Consider the following 22,317-nt stretch of genomic DNA (forward strand, 5'->3'; position numbering starts at 1 on the left):
AGAGCACATAAAACCATCCACATCCTCTTGTTTGTTTACTGATTTTTCTTCTTTCACATCTGGGTCAACTTACTAGAGGCTAAGCTTTAGATTTACCTTTATCACTAGCACCTACAACATACTTGGCTCATAGGTGACACAGGAAATCTTTGCTGAATGACTAAACCAAGAAATGAGTACATATCACTGGATATTTGAAAACGTAAAATAGCGTAAAGAAGCAAATAAAATCACTTATACTTCCTCCTTCTGGATATTACTGCTGTTAGTATTTTGGAGTATTTTTTCAGGTTTTTTTTAATGTATATGTATGACGTATAGTGTGTATTTAACACAATTAAGATTATGTTAAATTATGGTTTGTATCCTGTTTTTTTTCACTTATTATATTGTATCTCCACATGTTGTAAAATAATCTTTTAAAACACTTTTTTAAGTGCTGCATAAAATTTCATATGGATGTAATAAAAATTAACTGAAGCATTTCCCTATGGTAGGACATTGATAATTTAATTTTATCTTCTAATTGATCTACTCCCTGCCCAAACCATTCTAATAAAATTTGGTTTTTAAGGTACTTCTGGTAACTTTTCCTCACTGTGAGTAGTTGGGTAAAAGAAAGTAACATCTTTCTTTCCAGGAAATGTCAGCAGGCCAATCCTTAGTTTTGTATGTTTTCTATGGTCTCTCTCGGGGGGGATTGACTTAGTTGATGATCTAGTTATTAAGTGAAAAATAAGTGGTGAGTAAAGGGTTGCGTTTCTAAGACTTCCTGTTTGCAGAAACCAGTTTATGTGTTCGTAACTGAATGTTGTGCGTGGGGATCCGACGCCGATCCCCATGACATTTACTGCAGACTCTTGGCCCAGGGATGCCTTCCTGTTGAAGTTAATGAACATGCAGGTACAGAAGATCCAAGAGTTCCCTAATACTCACAGGCATAGAATCTTTGGGAACAGGATGAATATGAAAGATAACTAACCCCCTCACATTTCAAGAAAAAAGATACTGAGACTCAGAGGCAACCTCTTGGCCAAGGTCTCATACAAAAAATGGGGGAGCCTTTCACCTCTCTCCCCTTCCCCTGCCTCCCTCTGTCTCTTTCTTCCTCCTTTTGAGATTAATCTTTCGTGAACTAGACTTCGGAAGAGATTTAACAGAGCTAGACGAGATCTTAGAGATGAACCCCTCGAACCTCTTCATTTTTGAAGATGAGGAAATGGAGGTCCAGACAAGGGAAGGGCGTTGTATCAGGTCACCACCCCACGGGCTTGTGGCGGGGCTGAGATGAGAACCCACTTCCTCTCCCTTCTCATCTATTGGCCTTCCCACTGGCCCAGCTTTGTGGCACTTAATAGCATCTGTCCTTGGGCTGTCTTTCCTTGAATATAAGAAATCATGTTATTCCACATAGAAAATTGAGAGATCAGAGCCTTCCATTAAAGCCAGTCCACATTTACAGAGTATTGGCTGTGGGCACAGCACTGCAGTCATGCTGAGAATAAAACAGTACCTACCATGAAACATCCCTCTACCATCATCCCCCACACCCTGGCAGCACTGTGCTCCTACAGAGCATGTGGACCCCTTTCCCACTCTTATTTTGATTGTCAATCTCTCCCACTAGACTAAGCTTCTGAGAGCAGAAGCCCTTTTTTGGTCTTTGGTTTCTCAGCACTCTATGCCCTATTTCAAGAATCAGTGCCTGGGACATAATAGATGCTCCATAAATATTTGTTGAATGAATGAATCCAACATAAGTCTCCATGTTAGTTTGGTGGGGCTGCCATAACAAAATGCCACAGACTAGGTGCCTTCAAGAACAGATATTTATTTTCTCACAGTTGTGGAGGCTGGAAATCCAAGGTCAAGGTGCCCGCAGGGCTGGTTTCGTCTGAGGCCACCCTCCTTCCACCACTTCGCATGAGTTCTCCTCTGTGCACACACATCCCTGGTACCTCTCTGTGTGTCCTAACCTATTCTCCTAAGAAGAGCCATGCTCCAGCAAGAAATAAACTGCCCAAGGCTGGTGGCAGAGCTGACCTCACCACCTAGATTTCCCAGCCTACGGTACACTCTGTTAAACTCTGCCTGCATAAGTATAAGAAAACACAATTTAAAGAATGTTTTCCCCCCATGTTTGCCCATGCTGTCCATCCCGTTTTCACCTACTCTCTGAGTCTGGAAATTGTTCATTTTTCCAAGTTTCAACTCATTAATATCTTTCCATCTGAAATAACTACTATCATTCAAAATCAGAAAGATCCTGAAGTTCCCTGTGTGGCTTTGTAGAATGTGGCCAAATGGCTCATTGCTACATTTTAAAGACCAGAATGACCTGTGGTTCTTATATCTCATAGACAGTTGGCAATAAACTTAGAGATAAACTACACAGTCACCCTGGCCTGGTTTGTTTTACCAAATAAATATATTAGGTCAGCAAACATCTACTGGTGCCTCCTGCATGACAGGCCCCATGCTGGCATCTCACGATCCAAAGATATATCAGCTGGGTTCCTGGGAGAAAGGTTCTTACATATGGACACACATACATACACACGCATACACGAGTCTGTTTCTGCCCTGATTATAGCTCCTCACAGAGATGATTTCCCAGCCCGGGGATGCAGTCTGGGCCCAACCAAGAAGACAGAAACCGCTCTAGGTCTTTCCACATCAGAAATGTAATATAAGGAACTGGATGCACAGGTGATAGAAGAACTGAGAAGCTATAAATGGGATGGTGAGGAACCAGAGATTAGCAACGGCAGGAAGAAACCACCGGAGGGACACAAGAGAAGGTGGTGTTACAAGATCAGGGCATGGATTTGGCAGGAGCCGAAGACACAGAGCACATGAAGCCACTGATGGAGAGGCCGCTGAAGACAGACAGAGAAGACAGAGCCTGCTTCTCTCCTCCTCTCCCTCAACTTCCTGTCAGAGACTCCCATCAGCCCAACTGGCCTTAAAGCAACAGGTTAGGGCGCCTGGAACATGTCGGTCTCTCTGATGCAAAGCAGAGCAGGGGAAAACAAACAGGGGCGGACTGGCACCCTGGTGACCTGGGGCAAGTCCCTTGGCTCTCAGTGTCTTAGCTTCCTCATTGGTAATCTGAGAAGAACAATGCCTTCCATGTTTATTGTGAGACTTACGTGAAATAAAATAGGTGAAAGCACTATACAAGCTTCAAAAGGCATGTATACAAATGTAAGGGGTTTCATTACAGCTTTTAATCCCACGCGTTATGAACTGTAGGCTCTAAAGAGAAGTGTGGTGGCGCTCAGGGTCATCAGGAACTTTGCCATGCCTTGCTGATTGCCTAAGGGAAGTGGCGCTCATTCTGTCACTCTCGCTCATCAGCCATCAAAAACCACCAGGACTGGTTTTGAATCCATTGTCACATATCTGAAAGGATGTCAGAGCAGGCCCTCGAGTGTATTGGGGATCTATCTGTGGTTTTGAATGAAAAAGTGACAAATAAAGAGGACTCTAGGAATTACTTCTAAAACGTTTATTCCACTCTGTTCATTTGACAAAGGACCAGAGAGAGGACGGAATTTGCACGCTATCAAACTCACAGACATACAGCCCCAGAGGAACCTCCCTCCTTCCTTGACTTTGGGATTTCAAATTAGTCTCACCTGACAGTTTCTACTTTCAACTTCTCCTTCCTCCTTTTCCATTCATCCTTCTGCCTCTTTTCTTTCCTTTTAGTCTCTTCTTTCTTCTTTCTCATAATGTTTGACAACTCGATTTCACACTTTTTCTTCTCTACACTGATGGAGAACAAAAGCTTAGCATCGAGCCCTGTCTATTTTAAATTAAGAAGGTGTGAACTTTTCCAGATAACTTAATTCCCCCTTTGATATTAGGTGTAAGAAAGTATCTTCACAAACTCGTTTTGCTGCCAACCTCAGGGCTCACTGTGAAAACCACATGGTACGATCGCTTCCTTTCTACCGGCAGAAAGTACAGGCCACGACCACAGCTTCTGACTGAGCGCCAGGCCCGGGAGACTGGCGGGATCCTCGCTGTGGTACACGGTGGCTTGACACTCTCAGCAAGATGGATCCTACCCTCTGCAACTTTTAAAAATTTTTATTTTATTTTTATATTCAGTTTCACCTTTTGTTGAATTTATGGAGGTGGCATTGGTTAATGAAATTATAGATTTCAGGAGTACAGTTCTATAATTCATTGGCTGTATGTTGTACTGTATGTTCAGTTCACCACCCTGTAACTTTTGATGTAGCTCAGTGGCAAGTGACATTGGTCAGTGGATGACAAAGTTAGAGGGTGCATCCCTCACTTTTCAAGTGAAGAGATGGTGCTTTGACCGTCTTTAAGTTCCCTTCGAGTGCTGACATTGAAGAAATCAGTATCTTTCTGCCAAAGAAGGCCTATTATGGTCAGAGAGGCACTAGGACAGTAATGGCCCCCTGAGTGACTCGAGGAATTTCCGGTGGCCCACTGTGCATTGACATTTTGCTGGCGCAGAGTCTGGGGCATCTTCAAATGTCAGAGCCAGAAGAGCGCTAATCATCATCTTCCATGAGTGCACTGAGGAGTCTGGGACCTGAAGCTTATGGGTACTCACCCACTGATTCCTTCAGTAGAAATTCACTGTGCCCCTGCCATGTGCCAAGCACTGCCCTTGGGTCCTGGGGTACAGTAATGAATAGTACAGAGGAGGTATCAGCCCTAACATATACTAGTGGGGAGAAATGCATGATAACAGGTAAACTAACAAATAAGCAAGATAATGAATGTGTCATAATTGCTTGGAAGGTAATAAAAACATAATGGATTCATTCACTTTATTCAATAGATATTGAATAATTTGGGATGAAAGGGTGCAAAAGTCGTACTTAAGACCTAAAGCTGGAGAAGAAACCAGCTGTGGAAACCAGGGTGTAAAAAAGTTAGAGGCTGAGGGAATAGCATGTGCAAAGGCCCTGAGGCAGGAAAGCATGTGTTACATTTAAAAAGTGGAGGGACAGCCAGTCTGGCTGGATTGTAATAAGGGAAGAGTCATATGAGGATTGGCTGAAGACAACCTCATGGGCCCTAGTAAGGAGTTTGGGCTTTATTCTAAGAATGGGAAGCCATTGAAGGGTCTTAAGCAAGAAAGTGACATAATATGATTTGGCACTTGAAATAGTCCAGACAAAAAATGATAGAAAAAATTAGTAACAAGGGAGATGGAAAGATGAGGGGTTTGGGATATGTTTAAACATGGAGCCTATAAGACTTACTGATCCTTTGGTGATAGAAACTGAGAATCGGAGGACACAAAGACGTCATCTAGGCTTTTGAACAGCTGGGCTAATGGACATTCCATTATGATGTGATAATGAGCATTAGAGGTGGGTGGGATTGGAGAGACCAATTTGTGAAGGGAAACGCACATTGCAGGGAGCACAGCTTACGAGTGTACAGGTATGTGGGTGGCATAAGAATTGGTGTATTGGCCAGTATTAGCTATGCTTTAAGAGACATTGAGAACTTGAATTCAGCAATGGTATCCCACAGGTGTGATTTTTGTCCCTAAGGGACAGTGGGCAATGTCTGGAGACTCTTTTGGTGGCCATGGCTTCAGGGAGAAGGGGATTGAGGTCCTTTTTTTAAAAAAACTTATTGAATTGATTGGGCTGACATTGGTTAATAAAATCACGTAGGTTTCAGGTGTACAATTCTGTAACACATCGTCTGCATATTGTATCATGTGCTCACCACCCCAAGTCAAGTCTCCTTCCATCATCATTTACCCCCCATCTCCCTTCCCCTCTGGTGATCACCACACTGTTGTCTGTGTCTATGGGTTTTGGTTTGTTATTGTTTTTATTTGTTTGGGGGTTTTTTTTTTTGCTAGTTCCTTCAATTTTCTACCCAGCCCTGCACCGCCCCCATCCCCTCTGACAGCTGTCCATCTGTCTGTATCTAACAGTCTGTTTCTGTTTTGTTGGTTTACTTTGTTAATTAGATTCCACATATAAGTGAAATCATATGTTACTTTGCTGGGGTCCAACCCCAGCAGGACCAGGGGTCCCCAAAGGTGTGGACAGAGTCAGCGAAGGAGGAACAAGTCTCAGAAGTGGAATCACCGGGTTATAAGGCAGTTCCATTTTCAATTTTTTGAGGAAACTCCATATTTTTTTCCACAGAGGCTGCACCAGTCTGAATTCCCACCAACAGTGCACAAGGGTTCCATTTTCTCCACATCCTCCCCAACATTTGTTGTTTGTTGATTTCTTGATGATAGCCATTCTGACAGGTGTGAGGTGATAGCTCATTGTGTTTTTTCATGGGTTTTTGTGTGTGTGTGTTTGTTTTTGTTTTGTTTTCTACCTTATGGCACTTGGATTTTAACCAGAAATGCTCTGCATAAACTCACTTTAGCAATACAAGGAAATCCCCTATCACCTTGAGATGACATTTTCTAGGAGAATGAAATGTTCTCTCAAGTCTGGTTCTGAAAACATGCAGAGCAATTTACAGTGCGATAAAATGTAGAATGCTTACCTTGTTCTCAGAGGAGAACAATTCCAGTGCTCCAAGCATTATGCCCTTAAGAAAGTGATAAAAACTGGACAGCTCCTCTGCTCATGGTGGTTTTAATTTGCACTTCTCTGAGGATTAGTGGCATTGATGCTGAATGGAGGGGAGTGCTCCACCCAAAAAAGATGGCCTCTGTGGTGTGAGAGAAGAACTAAGCACCAGGGTCCTGGCAGCTGTCCCTTCATCTCTCTCCCCAGAGCCACAAACCCCAGCCTCTCCTCACACAACTCTAGTCCAGCTCACCCTCCCTTCCTTGACTGAAGCCCAGGGTGAGTGACTGAAAATAAGATTTTGTGCATTGATCCTTTTAGAGGGTGCCTATGTCTCTAGTAGACTCCCATCTCCCTGGCAGACAGAATCCTGGCTGATTTTTCCAACCAACTGTTATGCAGGTATCTTTTCCTGGCTCTGGTGCACTGGGCTGGGGAGTCCGGCTTGGAGTTGAGACCCCACACATCTCTGGGGGAACCTCTGCAGCTGAGAAATCCATCTGGAATCTCACCCACTGCCCGTGGGAGGGGGCCAGCCCTTTTTGCATCTCCACCCTTCCTACCAGTCTCCAGGTGGCTTCGTCTGTAAATCCTTTGTTAAAAGACTTCTCTTCAGATAGCCTTCCGTTGGTTATTCAGGTAGATTGTCCTACATTTAGTTGTAATTCCAGGGAGGAGGTGAGTGTAACTTCCACCTCCTCCACTGCTATCTTGGGTCTCCTGGATTGAGGTCTTTCTGACATCTGGTGGGTAGAGGCCAGGGATGCTGCTAAACATCCTTCAATGCACAGGCCAGACCCCATAACCAAAACTTATCTGGCCCCAAATACCAACCATGCTGAGGCCAAGAACCCTGTTTTACTGGTTGCTTTGGAGTATTTATGCAAATAAAGGCCCAGAAAGGAGTGTCCTGAAGGTGTTATTCCAGAGGACTATTAGGAAGGAGCCTGGACTTGCTTCTGTGGCAGAGGCTGACAGGAGCGGGTGAGTGTGGGGCTGGCTCGGAGCCCTTGGGGGCCTTGGGAAGAACAGAACAGTGACTCGATCCAACCAGAAAGCATTGATCCCAGGGGGAGGCCGGGCGGATACACTGGGAAGTGAGAACTCAGCTGAGCCAGTGGATAGAATGGAGATGGTGGGGGAATCAAGAGCTTCCAGAGGAAGAGAAAGAAGCTGAGGGTCCTAAGGGCAAGGAGGGTAGAAAGCAGGAACACCCCCCTCCTCATGAATTTGGGCTTTGAGGGGCTGATTCTCAAACGGGAGATGCTCTAGAGCACTGGTTCTCAACCTTTTGGCCCTTTAACTACAGTTCCTCATGTTGTGACCCAACCATAAAATTATTTTCATTGCTACTTCATAACTGTAATGTTGCTACTGTTATGAATCGTAATGTAAATATCTGATATGCAGGATGGTCTGAGGTGACCCCTGTGAAAGGATCGTTCGACTGCCAAAGTGGTCGCGACCCACAGTTTGAGAACCGCTGCTCTAGAGTCTGCTGGTTCTCGTGCCTGCCTGCACAGTAACATCACCTGGGGACATTTTGAAAGTACTCATACCTCGGCCCCACCCCGGAGACAGTTATTACATTAGTCTGGCTTAGGGCCCTTGCTCTGGAATTTTAAAAGTTCCTCCATGTATTCTGGGTTTAGAAGCACTGATCTAATCCAAACATTGAACACCAAGCTGCCTCCGGGGCCAAACAAGTAAAGGAAATGAGAGACAGGGCAACGCCCCCCTGCCCCACCCCTTCAGTGGGCAGCGTGCACTCAGCTATGTAACCCACTGTTGCCTTGTAGAAATCTGGGCTCAGTGTTGCCAAACCTTTCCTGTTTTTCTTTTCTATTTCCCCAAGATGCCTAAAATCCAGATTTAAAAAAAATTAGCTCCAAATATCTTAAAATTCCATGCCAACGAAAACATGTATGCAGAGCGCATTAGCCCCGTGGGCTGTCATGTAGCAACCTCTGATCTAGTTCAGTGGTTTTCACACTTTTTTTTTTTTTTTTTTTTAGCCACAGGAGGTTTTTTCCAAATAAGTTATTTTGTGGAACTGCTATAGATTAAATAAATCCCAGCAGGATGTGGGTGGGACAGGGCAGACCCCCTCAGCCCTGCCTTCTAGCCCAGGCAGTCCTCACGGCTGCTCCTGAATGAAGCCCCTCGCGTCTAGGGAACCTCTTTGGTCCATTTACCAGAATGGAAAACTGAGACCCTTCAGAACATAGTCCCGGGGCAGAACCAGCCCCACGGAGCCATTTGAAAATGTGTAGGGATGTCTGGAATTCTCACGGTGACAAAGCGAACACTGCTGGCATTTGGTGGCCGGTGGCCAGGAATGCAAAACTTCCTGCAATGCCCGGGACAATAAAGATTCATCCCACACGAAATGCCCGCAGCTCCCCACGGGGAAACACCAGATGAGGAAGCCGAGTCTCAGAGAAGGGACACCAGCTGGTGCGCTCACAGCAAGCGCACGCTGGAACTGTGACCCCCATCCCACAGGCATGGGACTTCGTCTGTTATTCATAAGGAGAGGTCACTGGCCAGGCCAGGTTGGCCCTATTCCAAAACACAGGGGGGCGGGGAGGAGAAAGGGGGACTTTAAAACTAAAGCTACATAGCCTCCCAAGGGGTGGCAGCTGCCACATAAAATGCTAAGTGACAAATTTTGAGATGTGGCTCCGGAAAAGGAGATGGGGCGGCTGTGTCTTGACACCAGGGGCGGAGGCCTGGGATAGGCACTGGGAGGAGGCGGAGCAGCTGACAGGCTAGTGGCAGGGCTGCCACACAGGTTTGTTGGCCATATTGGTCATTTAATCCCTCAGCCAATGCCAGGTTCAAAAATAGGATGTGGGAGCAGAAGGGGAAAGGAGGGTGTTCCCCGGCCTCCCAGAAAGACAGAGCCAAAGGCGAGCTCATCCTCCTATTTCTGTCATCACAATGCTGCCTATTATACCGTTTCCCGTTTATAAAATCCTTACTACACAATCGCCATCTCCGTAGCCACAGGGCAAGGGCAGAATTATCTGCATTTTGCAGGCACAGAGATGGGGCCTCAGAGTGGTGCTTAGAAGGCACTGTTTTTTTTTTACGATCGGATTTTCTTGGTTCAAGCCTACGTTAATGGTCTTCATGAGCAGTTCTCAAACGGCGGTGGGTAACAGAATCACAGAGCTACTTACTAGAACACAGCGGACCCTGTCCTACTTTGAGAGGCCTGGCTCTTTACTAGCACCCTGGGTAATTCTCATGCGCACCAACACCCAACCACTCTGCCCCAGCTCAAGGAGACAAGTCCGCCTTCCATGTCCTTGATGTAATGCAATGTCAGCTGACTCTGTGGGTTTCTAGATGCTGATGCTGATTCTCCCAGCTGGTGATGGAGCAGAGCCAACACCCAGGGGTGTGCTAGTAAGCTAGTGTGGCTCTGGGTGTGGGGAGCCTGGTTTGTAATGTGCTTATTTCCACATACTCCACCATGGCCAGTGTCAAGCTCCCAGCGTGACCTCACTGAGCGTGGAGTTGAGAAGATGCACACAGTCAGTCGACGCCTTCGAGGCTGGGTAAGCCAGCTCCAGCGCACATCTTCTGAGCCCCATCTCCCACGCTGGGGGTCTTTCCCCTAAAACATCCAGAGTTGGGACATGGGACAGGCTCGTGAGGGAAGCAAGGACAGCACGGTCTATGACAGCACCATTTTCAGGGAGTAAGAATAGCAGTGGCCACAATGTGACATGGTCTTTGAAGAGCAAGAGACATGATTTTGAAGCCCAACTTTGTGACTATTAGCTGTGCGACCACTCCAGGCCTGGGATCCCTTATATTAAAACTGGAAACAACACAGTCCTCACAGGGAAACCTTAAAGGCTGAAAGATACACATGTACATGTAAAACATGGGAACGATGACTGGGCAACTTAGGACACTTAGTGAAGGTGTGTGCCCCTCTTCTCTCATGGCCCCCACATCTTTAGACCAGAACAAACCTATCCTGTTCCCATCCAGACGGCTTGCTGGGGAATCAGACTCGAACAGGGTGACTGCTTCGCTCAGCAAACTGCAGCCAGTTAGCCTGGAAGCCACTCTGCATTCTTGCCTCTTGACTCAACAGGTCAAGACATTTGTCACCAGACTACAGCCTCCCATCCCACCCCGATCCCCACAGTACACACAAGTTGGGTTCCCGGGCCCTCCTGGAAACCACCCTGTGGAAATTCCGTGTCACGCCCAGAGGGCAGAGATTTTGTCACGGCCACTGTCCCTGAAAACGTCCGGACAGAGAAGTCTGTAGGCATTTTGCTTGAGCCGCCGGGCTTTGGGCGCAGGCGGGCCCTGCAGAAGGTCGCTTCCCCTTTCTGCCTCAGATAACGGAAACATTGAAGCTTCGGATTGTGCCTCTGCATCCTCTTCCCTTCACACCCGCTGATGTGTTTTTCATTTCTCTTGGCGGGCTCGATTTCCCCCATGTTCTCCCAAGCTCTTCCTCTCGGCTCCCCAGGGCTTCCCACAACAAACCTGCGTGCTGGGCGGCAGAGCAGGCTGGGCCGCCGACATGTGTCCCGGACATGCCTCGGGCTGTTTTTCAGCCCCAGCCCAGGCGCCCGTGGCTGTTCAGGTGGGTCTGGCATGCCTGCAGCCTGCCCACGGATTTACTGCGCTGGGCCTCCGCAAAGACCTTTCCCTCTTTGTTTCACACGGCGCACTGTGCATCTTACAATAGTCCTTTCACCTGTGGCTCCCTGTGTACTGCCCATTACAATCTGGTGAAACACGTAATATCACAACAGGTCAGCCAGGGCTGCTGCTGGGGCTGCTCACCCCAAGTGCAGAACATTTTGTCCTACCCCCTAGCTGGCTCTTTCATGAAAAGGAGGGGGCTGGCTGGCACATCAAGCCTGTGTAAGACCTGCCTCATCGTCCTGGGTTCTCAACCTCACTCCTCGCTGCCCCGTCTTCCTGGGTATCCCTTTGTTCCCTGAGAGCCCTGGGGGCGGCGGGACACACACAGCTCCTGTGAGCCTCACAGAGCAACAAAGGGTTAAGTGGAAGATGTTCAAGCTTTACATTCCCTCTCTGAATTCCCGGCTAGAAAAGGCACCACCAAAGAAAACAAAAACATCACTAAAACCACAATGAGGTACCACCTCACACCTGTCAGGATGGCTACCATCAATAAATCAACAAACAACAAGTGTTGAGCATGCAGAGAAGAGGGAACACTCCTGTGCTGTGTGTGGGAATGCAAACTGCAGCAACCACTATGCAAAACAGTACGAAGGGCCCTCAAAAAAACTGGAAAGGGAATTACTGAAAGACCCAGCAATTCCACTTCTGTGTTTATGTCCAAAGAAACACAACACACTAATCCAAAAGAATATGTGCTCCCCTATGTTCATTGCAGTATTATTTACAGTTGCCAAGATATGGAAGTGGCCCAAGTGTCCATCAGTAGACGAGTGGGTAAGCTAAGCTGTGGCACATTTGCACCATGGAATCCTACTCCACCGTAAAAAGAGAATGAAATCTTCCCTTTTGCGACAATGGATGGGCCTAGTGAAATAAATCAGTCAGAAACAGACAAATGCCATGTGGTTTCACCCAATACCTAATAATAAGGATGACAATAATAATAATAATAATATAGCAGTTTCTTTTTATCAGAGTATCCAATCTTGCTTAGCCCATTGCGATAAGTAGTGTTCCTATTCCCCGTGAAGTAACTTTCTAAGGGCTACGTAGACGTAAGAGAAGCAGCTAGGATTTCCAACCCGGCTTTGCCTGATTTTCGAATTCCCAGGCTGGTGTCTTCAATTTCTCTGACTTCCTGCCTCGCCCAGTGGCTGGGAGAACAGGCCCTCCACGAGGGAATTCCAATCTTGCCTCACTAAGCATCATCACTGTCCCAACAGAAAGCACACTGCCAAGGTCACTTCACCCCACATGGATTTCACTGATGAGGGCACGAACGCCAAAGAGGGGAAAGTGAGTCAACAACCTCGGGGACAACAGCCAGCCTCACGCCATTTCCTCGCCTCTCACTTTCCTGAAGAGTTTCCGAGGAACAGGAACGGCTCGGCGTTGGAAAGCTTGGGCAGGAAGAGGGTGTGGGCACAGACTTAGGTCACGCTTCACGATCACGCTATGCAGGACACCAGGGACACCTCGGCTTCCCTGAAGCTTTACTCTCCTGGAAAGTCGTGCGTAGATCAAACACCGACTTTCCCGTTCCAGTAAGCCGCCGGCCTCGGGTGGGTGAGTCAGTGAGGCTCGTGGCTGGGAGTCTGCCACGGCTTTGTCTTCGCGCTGGCTGTCAGTTGACTGTATGTCCGTGAACTTTAGGACATACAAGATTTTATATTCACATGCAGTGTACAGTGTATGGTCCATGTACACACCCTAGCTATTCCCATATAATGTAAATTTATTTTCTGTCATTGTAGTCTGTGTCCCTGGGTTACTGTTTAGCTCACTATTGACATTTCATAGATAATTCTGTGCTGTGGGGCTGCCTACACATCATAGGGCCGGGCTGTTTGGCAGCCTCCCTGACCCCTACCCACCAGATGCCCGTGGCGCCTCTCTGCCCCACACTGTGACAACTAGAATGTTTCCAGCCTTTGCAAAATGTCTCCCGGGGGAAACTGTCCCCTCCATTTGAGAACCACTGACTTTGCCTCCTGTCTCCCTTCGCCCATAGGTAGAGAGGGGGTGCCGATTGGTGAAGAGGCGAGCACTCTAACCTCCAGCCCAGGTTTATAGCACAAGGACGCTCTGACCTGCGATTGGAAAATATTTGCATGGTTTCCGTGCATTGCATGCTTGTTATGTGCCTGACACTAGCTAAAAGACTTAGCGGTTGTTTCCAGGCTGCAGATGAGAACAGTGAGGCTTGGTGCGGCTTATCTAAATAACAACACAGCTAACAAGCCGCCTGGGAAAAGATCAGGCCCGTGCCCTTCACCTCTGTCCCAGTGTCTCTGAATCCAGGAGGCCCAGTTCATGCTGAGGGGGAGGGGAAGTGTGTCGTAATCTCTTGGGTGCTTGGGGCAGAAACACGGCTGGAGAACCGCTGCTCTGTGCTGTGACCTCATTGGTTGGTTATTCCAGAATCACTGACTATCATCAGGGTTGGAAGAGACCTTCAGGACCAACCCAGTGAGATATTTGCCCAATAACTCACAAATAAATGAGCAGACAAGTATGGTGAGTACTCTGATGGAAAGCCGATACGACAGGGGAACACACCTGGTCTGGGGTCAGGAGAAGCTTGCCCTGGGAGTGGATGAGCCGTCAGTGGCTAAAGAAGCTATGAAAGCAGGAGGATCCCTAAGATTCGGGAAAGGAGCCACTTGATCCCGGTGGGTCCTGCAGGAGGATTTCTTAGGGCTGGCAGGAACTCCCTGCACAAAGGGACAGAGGATGTAGGGACTGGAAGACCTATCGGGTGAGGCTGAGGGTGGGGAGAAGTGACCATCATAAAATCGCAGAACCCCATCCAATACTGACTCTCACGTTACAGAGGAAGAAACAGACCCAGAGAAGGTACTTGCTCCGGGACGTGGAACGAGGAGATGTGACGACTGGGGGATCCTGCCTCTGCATCATTGACACAGGAAAGTGCCACCTGCGCCAGTTCCCGCATTGCCTGGTCCTCCTGCCCAGAGCCCTGCACCTCTTGGAGCGTTTCACTCAGCCCTAAAGCGCAGTCAAAATGCTGTTCTAACTCACCCTGAACATTGGGCCGTGCCACAGACACTCACCCAGAGAGAGGGGGAGTCCATGCTTGGGCTCCGTACACAGTCAGCCAACAGGAGCCCCCAAATAACTCCGACCGCTACAAAATGTAGCCCACAGGCCAGATCTGACTCACAGATGTGTTTTGTTTGGCCACATAATGTGTTCAAATATTTTAAAAATGTATTGCCACCATTTAGAAATCAGATTTCATATAAAAAGAATTCCAATTCCTAGCCTGAATTCCTGCATGACAACATTCCTGAGAGCTGCGGCCTACCTCTCCTCACTTTCCCCAGGTGCCCATCCGCCCACTCTGTTCCACCCGCCCATTCTGTTCCATGCGCTGCCTACTCTGGTGCCTGGAGCACAGCAGACCTGCAGCATGGTGTCCCCGCCCTGCCCTGCCCTGTCCCACAACAGTCCTCAATGATCTGCAGATGGTGACCTTGCAATGGCCCTGGGGTCATCGGTCTGCAGGCTGCTGGCCAGTGCCAGTTCTCTCAGCTGTCACCGCTCCTCTGATTCCAGCTGCAGTTTCCTCTGACCCATCACCGTCTTTCTGGCCACACATGCTCCCCGAGGTCCATGTTCCTCTTAATGGGATGTATATTCATAACCAGAGTTCTGCTCCCAGCAGAGCTAACCCAGGCGGGAATTTAAAGAAAGTCTTTAGATTACACATCATTAGTTTTCACTCTGCCAACCAGACCAGCAAGCACAAGGTCAACAGAACTGAAAGAAGCCCCATAAATGCAAAGTTGTTTCTGTCTTATGGCTCCAGCCAAACAGAGTAACCTCAGGGGAGAACAGCGATCATTTCCTGAGACTCCACACAGGCAAACGTGGAACAATGTGGGAGGAATGACAAGCATTTTGAAACATTTTTTTCACTTTGAAATAAATATAATCAGGGAGAAGAGTCTAAGGAAGATATTTATAAAAAGCCCTGGTAAAACGGAGATGATCTATCTACCTGGCTATGGGCAGTTCCTGCTAGTTCTCTCTGCTCCCAGAATGAACCCATGTGGATCCCTTTGTGCCCTCTGAGATAAAAACCTGCACAGAGAGAAAACAAGAAAAGGAATCTATAACAATAAAAGCATAATATGCAAATTGACAGAACGGCTGAACAGTGGAATGACCATCCGGACAACCATGCTACAACACCCACTAACACCAGGCCAGCCAAGGTGGGTGGGATGCAATTGGTCAGGGGCCCCACCATTGCCCCATGATTGCCCCAAAGAGGGAGGTCCAGGCTACCCTGCGGTGGGTGATTGATCGTGGGACTCCTGGACTGAGGGGACTCCCCTCCCACTGCACTGGGCCTCTAGTTGTGCTATAAAGACAACAACAGCAAAGCCCTGGCCTGGGACCACTAGGAACTCAGTTTCCTCGTTTGTGCAATGAGATTGTTGAATCAGATAGGACAGCGGTTCTCAACCTGTGGGTCGCGACCCCTTTGGCGGTCAAAGGACCCTTTCACAAGGGTCACCTAAGACCGTCCTGCATATCAGATATTTACATTACAATTCATAACAGTAGCAATATTACAGTTATGAAGTAGCAACGAAAAAAGTTTTATGGTTGGGTCACAACATGAAGAACTGTATTTAAAGGGCCAGAAGGTTGAGAACCACTGAAATAGGAGATGCCACAAAGTAGGACAGGGCACCCAAACCTTCAGTCCTTTGTGAGCAGAGCTTCCCAGCATTTATTTCCCCAGCCACAGGTGCCCCCGAGCCAATGGTCATTTCTGTAACGCTCCCTTCAAAACTGACTAGCCATCATTTTTTAGTTTAGCCTCATCCTCAAACATGGACAAGATAACAGATTTGATGTGTTATGATTTTAGTGCATATTAAAATAAACACTCAGGAACTAAAATTTAAACCAAATGCTGTCCATGTGCCACCTAAAATCATCTAGTTTGCATCCAATACTTCAGGGACATCAAACTGGGCTCACGGAAGCCCCTGACTACCCTTACATTGTGTTCCGAGCTGCATATGGAAGAGGGTGGATTTTGTGGGGAGAGACTTTATAAATTCACTGTGATTCTCAGAGTTCTGTCTGTTTCCTAAAAACGCTGAGAACCGTCTCCATCAGTTGGTTCCTCAGAACCTGTCCTGTCTTTCTTGGGAAGGGAACCAGTGAAAGGAATGAAGTTTCTAAATAGTCTGCCTGGGGCTCTTTTCAGCAAATTTCCTCCCCATCTCCTTGTTTTAAAATGTTATTTTTCAATTGCAGTTTACATCCAATATTATTCTGTATTAGTTTCAGGTGTACAGGGTTGTGGTTAGACACTCATCTGCTTTACAAAATGTTCCCCTGCTCTTTCCAGGACCCACCTGGCACCATCCATAGTTATTACAATATTATTCACTATGCTCCCTATGCTGTACCTTACAATCCCGTGACTCCACTCTCCTTTTAAAACGTCTTCTATTTGCCTAAGGAAATTCCGTGCAGTTACTACCCAGTGGGGTGGGAATGGGGAGCTGAGCCTGGGAATTCCACAGGGCACAGCCTAACTCTGGCGTCCTCTATACCTGGGCAGGTTAGTGCTGGAGGTGCTGGAATGACACCACCCTGCAGGAAGTAGTGGGGTTTTGCTTAAAGTGACTTTGTAAACACTTGGCAAAAGCCCCCAACAGCAGACTCACTGGGAGCCCAGGGTCAGCAGATCGCTCTCCTCAAAGGACTCCTCGGAGGACTTGGAAGGAAGTCCGGCTCTGTGGGATTACCGCAGGGAGAGGGGCAGGGATTATATGCGCTCCCTCCAGCCCTGCTTTGCCTGCCGGAATGCCCTGCTATTTCTGCACCTGCTTGCTTTGCAGCTTGCTGAATTTCCATATGTCTGACTTGAATGGTTAAGTGGCTCTGGTGGTCGGAGTATAGGAAAGACTCATTGACTCTCTCTCAGGCCTTGCAAGTGATGGTGGCTACTGCTCAAGCAGATGGACATATGAACATGTCAGGCATCTTGCATAGTAGCTCTGATCCTGCCCTGTAGTAACTGGACAGGGAGCTTTCCAAGGGCAGGCACAGAGTTCTTCATCAAACAGCAGCTTGCAGTAAATGTTGAATGAGTGAATGAATAGATGAATGAATGAAAACTACTGCTCAGGACAATAATGTGTGCCATACACAGGGATGGAAAAGGCAGCCAAGGAAAGCATATTAGAGGCAATATTTGAATGAGGTGTAATTTTAACCGCACAGTAGGCTAAACTATGATTTGGTTAAACACTGAGGCTTTGGAGTCTGGTGTCTGATTGGGTTGAATTCTGACACTCCTATGTGCCGACGTGACCTCCTGCAAATTCTTTAACCCCTCAAAGCCTGGGTGTCCTCACTTACAAAATATGGATAAGGATGGTGTATGAGCATTAAATGAGAAAAACACATAGCCACTTAGCAGGGAGCCTTGGCGAACCTTCCTGGTGGTCCTCATCGGGACTGTCATCATCATCAGAGGAAAGTGTTTCTCTCTCTCTCTCTCTCTCTCTCTCTCTCTCTCTCTCTCTCCCTCTCCCTCTCCCTCTCTCTTTGACAATCAATAATAACTATTTTTAAAAAAGAAAGAGGGGAGGACATTCTGCATGGAGAGACTTGAGTGAGTGAAGCACAGAGGAGGCAGCCAGTTTGCCTACAATTTCCACAGTGTGATCATCTCACCTGAGCTCATCTGGGCTAATGCTTGCAACCCCTTGTCCTTCTAGCAGGCTCTGTTCTGAGTTGCCCGGTGGGCCAGCTCTGCACTTCCTCCTCTGACTGTGGGGCACTTGGCTCCAGCACAGAGCCTCCTGGTCCAGCCATGAGGAGCTCCTACATCCGCAGGCCCTGGAAGCAGATCCTTCTCATGGCTGCATTCCCCTTGGAGAGAGCTCAGCCAGGAGGCCCAGCAGCCCAGGGTCAGTCAGGATGCAGGAGGAGCCTGGATGGCCAGAGGCCGTTTTTGAACGTTTGCTCCTGGGTGGGTCCAGCTAGGCCTGTGCATCTCCGGAGCAGGTGTCCCTGGGGCTGTGGACCGGGTGGGCCCTGTCCATTCCTCTTGCATCTATGATCACCCCCTGTGACTCGGACTCCATGGCTTTGCTTTTCCTTCTTTGCACTGATATTCCATCCTGGCAGTGAGTGCGGTATCTCTTGTGTCGGTAGGCACTCGGGGAGTATTTGCCCAAGTTGAAAGAAAGCATGAATGAGTATCCACTGTGCCTGCACGTAATGCATGTTCCATAAGTAGCGGTCAAACGACGAGTATGAGAGGGGAGAATTGTGTTCAGGGAAGCCTTCCTGGGGTGGCTTTTGAGCTAGATCTTAAGAGCTACAGTGAGATTCCACAGGGAAGGCTGAGCAGTGGGGCGTTCCAGGCAGGAGGGACAAGTCCTTGGGCGGGGAAGGCATTGGGAACAGTCCGGCTCGCCCGGAGACTGTTCCCAATGAAGAGGAGTTGTAGGAAGCTGTGCCTAGAGAAGTGTCCCCAGCATCAGAGAGTGTCTCAAAGGCCACACTGAAGGACAGCCTGTCTCCATCAGGCAGTGAAGAGCCAGTGATGGTTTTAAGGAGGGAGTAAGGTGATGTGACCAATGCTTTAAGGACACCGATACCACAATGCCTTGAAGAGTGGATTTGAGGTGGGAGGGAGACAAAAAACAATGATTTGAAGCATGAACGGGGTGGGGTGGATCATTGGATGTTGGTTTAAAACAATAAGCCAGGCCCTAGCTGGTTTGGCTCAGTGGATAGAGCATCAATCTGTGGGCCAAAGTGTCCTGGGTTTGATTTCAATCAAGGGCACATACCTTGGTTGCAGGCTCTTTCCTTGCCTGGGCCCTGGCACATGCAGGAGGCAACCAATCAAGGTGTTTCTCTCACATTGATATTTCTATCTGTCTTTCCCTCTCTAAAAATCAATGGGGAAAAAATAATAAATAATAAAACAATGAGCCATGAAGGGAAGCATCAGAGATGAAGTTTAAGTGCCTACATGGCTGATGGAAAGAGGGACTGTAACAGGTGGGTACTGGAAATATCAGGGGGAACATTTTGTAAAGTATATGATTGTCTAACCACTATGCTGTACGCTTGAAACTAATCCTATATAATAAAGAGGTGATATGCAAATTAACCCTCACACCCTCACAAGATGGCTGCCTATGACCAGGCCGACAGGGGGGTTAGTGAGGGATGACCAAACAACTGAACAAGCAGGCTGCCTGGGGCAACCAGGTTGGCAGGGGGATTAGTGAGGGACAACCAGGCCAGTGGGCAGGGGGGAGCAGTTAGGAGCGACCAGGCCGGCAGGGAAGGGGCAGTTGGGGGCGACCAGGCAGGCAGGCAGGTGAGGGATTAGGAGCCAGCGGTCCAGGATTGTGAGTGATCAGGCCAGCAGGCAGAATGGTTAGGGGAGATCAGATAGGCAGGCAGGTGAGCAGTTAGGAGCTAGCGGTCCCAGATTGCAAGAGGGATGTTCGACTGCCGGTTTAGGCCTGATCCCCTAAACCAGCAGTCAGACATCCCCCAAGGATTCCCGGATTGGAGAAGGTACAGGCTGGGCTGAGTGGACACCCTCACCGTGCACGAATTTGTGCACCGGGCCTCTAGTGTAAAATAATATTGAATGCAAACTGTAATTGAAAAAGAAAAAAAATAAAATCACACAATAATATTGTGGCATCCCAAAAACATGAGGGGTGGGGGATGGGAGGGACAGAAGGTTGCAGCCTAAGGGCTGCTATTTGTGAAATCTGACTTGAGACAGGTTTGCAGCTGGACACAGAGATACCAGGTGCTCCTTTGAAAGACAGAGGTGCCACTTCCTCCTCCTGAGATGTTGGACTCAATCTCTCCCATGTATAAAAAGACAGGAGTGTAGGGATGACCTGATCCCCTCCAGCACTGCACCTCTGAGATCCCAGGATCTGGTGGTGTGTAGTCTGGCCTTGATAGTGTTGAGATGAGCATCGGAAGGGGTCTAGGGCTGGCGAGCAGCCCAGGAGGGCCGGGGAGAAGCCCGCGGCTATTTACCTGCTGTGGGAAAAGCCAAGCAGGAGCGGTGGTGGCTGCTGGAGGAGCAGAGAAACCAGGTAGGTATCTAAGCTGACTAGTCAAACCACTTTACTAAGAACTACAGCTGAACCGAACCTAGTCTGAATGAGTCCGTGTGTGTGTGTGTGTGTGTGTGTGTGTGTGTGTATACAGTGAGAATAGACCTGAGTGTAGCTCTTTATCTGTTTGCTTTTCTCAAGTTTGATCCTGTGTGAATGGATCTTTCTAATCCCTTGTACTAATAGAGAAGGAAATCTCAGCTATCACTCCATTTCCAGAAACCATTCCAGCAGCCCCCACCTCCATGGCCATGCTTGGGCCAGGTCCCCGGTGCCAGAATCTGCAGCCAGTCTCTGTTCTAGAACACAGTATGGAGATGGAGAGAGTCCCACCATCAGCCTGGCCATCAAGAGCTTCCAGCAAGCTCCGACCCTCCTGCCGAGGGATAGCTGGGCACCTCAGGGCCTGCATCGCTAAGACGGGACAGGTGCATGGCCCCAGGGACAGAGGAAACACTGCTGTCCCAGCAGAGGGAGGTGGGGATGCCAGGAAGGCCAGGTGCTTGGTTAGCCCACAGTAAAGATTTGGTTTCCTCTGCTGTGCCAGGCTATCTGACTGATCCATGATCACCTTCTCCCTCAGCAGATGCATCCTACTGCTCCCCAGCTCATGACATTTTAGAAGAAGAGATTTGAGATCTTTTTTAACAGCAGAACTTTTTTTTTAAATGATATCTTGCACTAAACCCCAATATATAAAAAATATTTTTCATTGTGTGATTAACATGTACGTCAGTCCGTTTGAATCTGTATTCTTGGGTGACAAAGATGGTATTATTTTTAAAATCTCAGGCGTGCCTACAGAAGACGTTAGGGCTCTGTGGAGAACAGTGTGAAACCACTGATAAAGCCCTGCCCTTCTGGGGTGGCAGGAGTCTGAGGATCCGAGGTCACTGCCACATCTTCCACAAAATGAGATAAGGATGCATGGCCACTGCCATCTTGTTTCCCAAAGTGAGATAAGGACGTCACAGTGTGTCACAGCCTTTGCTGATGAAATTAGAATAGGAAGGAACTAGCATTGTGTGTTGAAAAGAGAAAGGCTAGTGCAGAAGGAAATCCGGGCTCTAGTTTTGGCTCTGGGGAGTTTGGGCTCTAATCTTTTGAGAGTTAACACTCCCCGTGAGACCCTGGAGAAGTAAGTCCCTTCTTGTCTGTGGATGAGATTCCCCGTCCATGGGGTCACTTCCCCTGAGGGTCTGGGCGATGGTGCCGCTCGCTGTGTTCGGCACAGAATGTGGCAGGATCACCAACCACACAGCTACACTCAGTGCCCCACAGAGGGACCCAGCCCCGACTACACACCCACATTTATATGTGCGACTATGTCCTGTAGAGCAATTACAGACCCAACAAGGCACATGAGCTCTGGAAGGTCTCAGATGGGTCCACGAGGGGCAGAGAGCAGTCAAGAGGCCATGGTTGAGAAGCCCGGCCCAGGAGTCAGCCCTAGAATCCATTCCTGACTATATCAATTACTGGCTATGGGATCCTGGACAAGAAAGACACTGACCCTCCTGCTTTCCCCGTCTATAAAGTGGGAAGAGCATCATACCTGCCCGGCAGGAAAGGCTTTGATGGTGCTTGGACCTGGATTTAGATCCCTGCTGTTCTACTAATATGCAAAGTGACTCTGTAAACCTTAGCTTTCTTGTTTGTCAAACAGGGATGGCGATTAAATCAAATGTTTGTAAAAACACTTCAGTTAACACTACACCTGGACTACAGTAAACATCCGGAGGGAAAAACGCTATGGTCAAACGTGAAGAGAAATTGGAGGAAGCAGTGCCAGGTGTAGATAAGGAGAATGGGCAAGGTGGGATGCCCTGGAGTGAAGGCTGCATCGGCACCCTGGCCGTGCCCCGCTTCCTGGGTGTCCTCGGAAGGACTTTCCTCTCTCTCTGGGCTACCATCTC

This window comes from Myotis davidii, unplaced genomic scaffold, assembly GCF_000327345.1.
Source record: "Myotis davidii unplaced genomic scaffold, ASM32734v1 scaffold18, whole genome shotgun sequence".
NCBI classification, from domain to species: Eukaryota; Metazoa; Chordata; class Mammalia; order Chiroptera; family Vespertilionidae; genus Myotis; species Myotis davidii.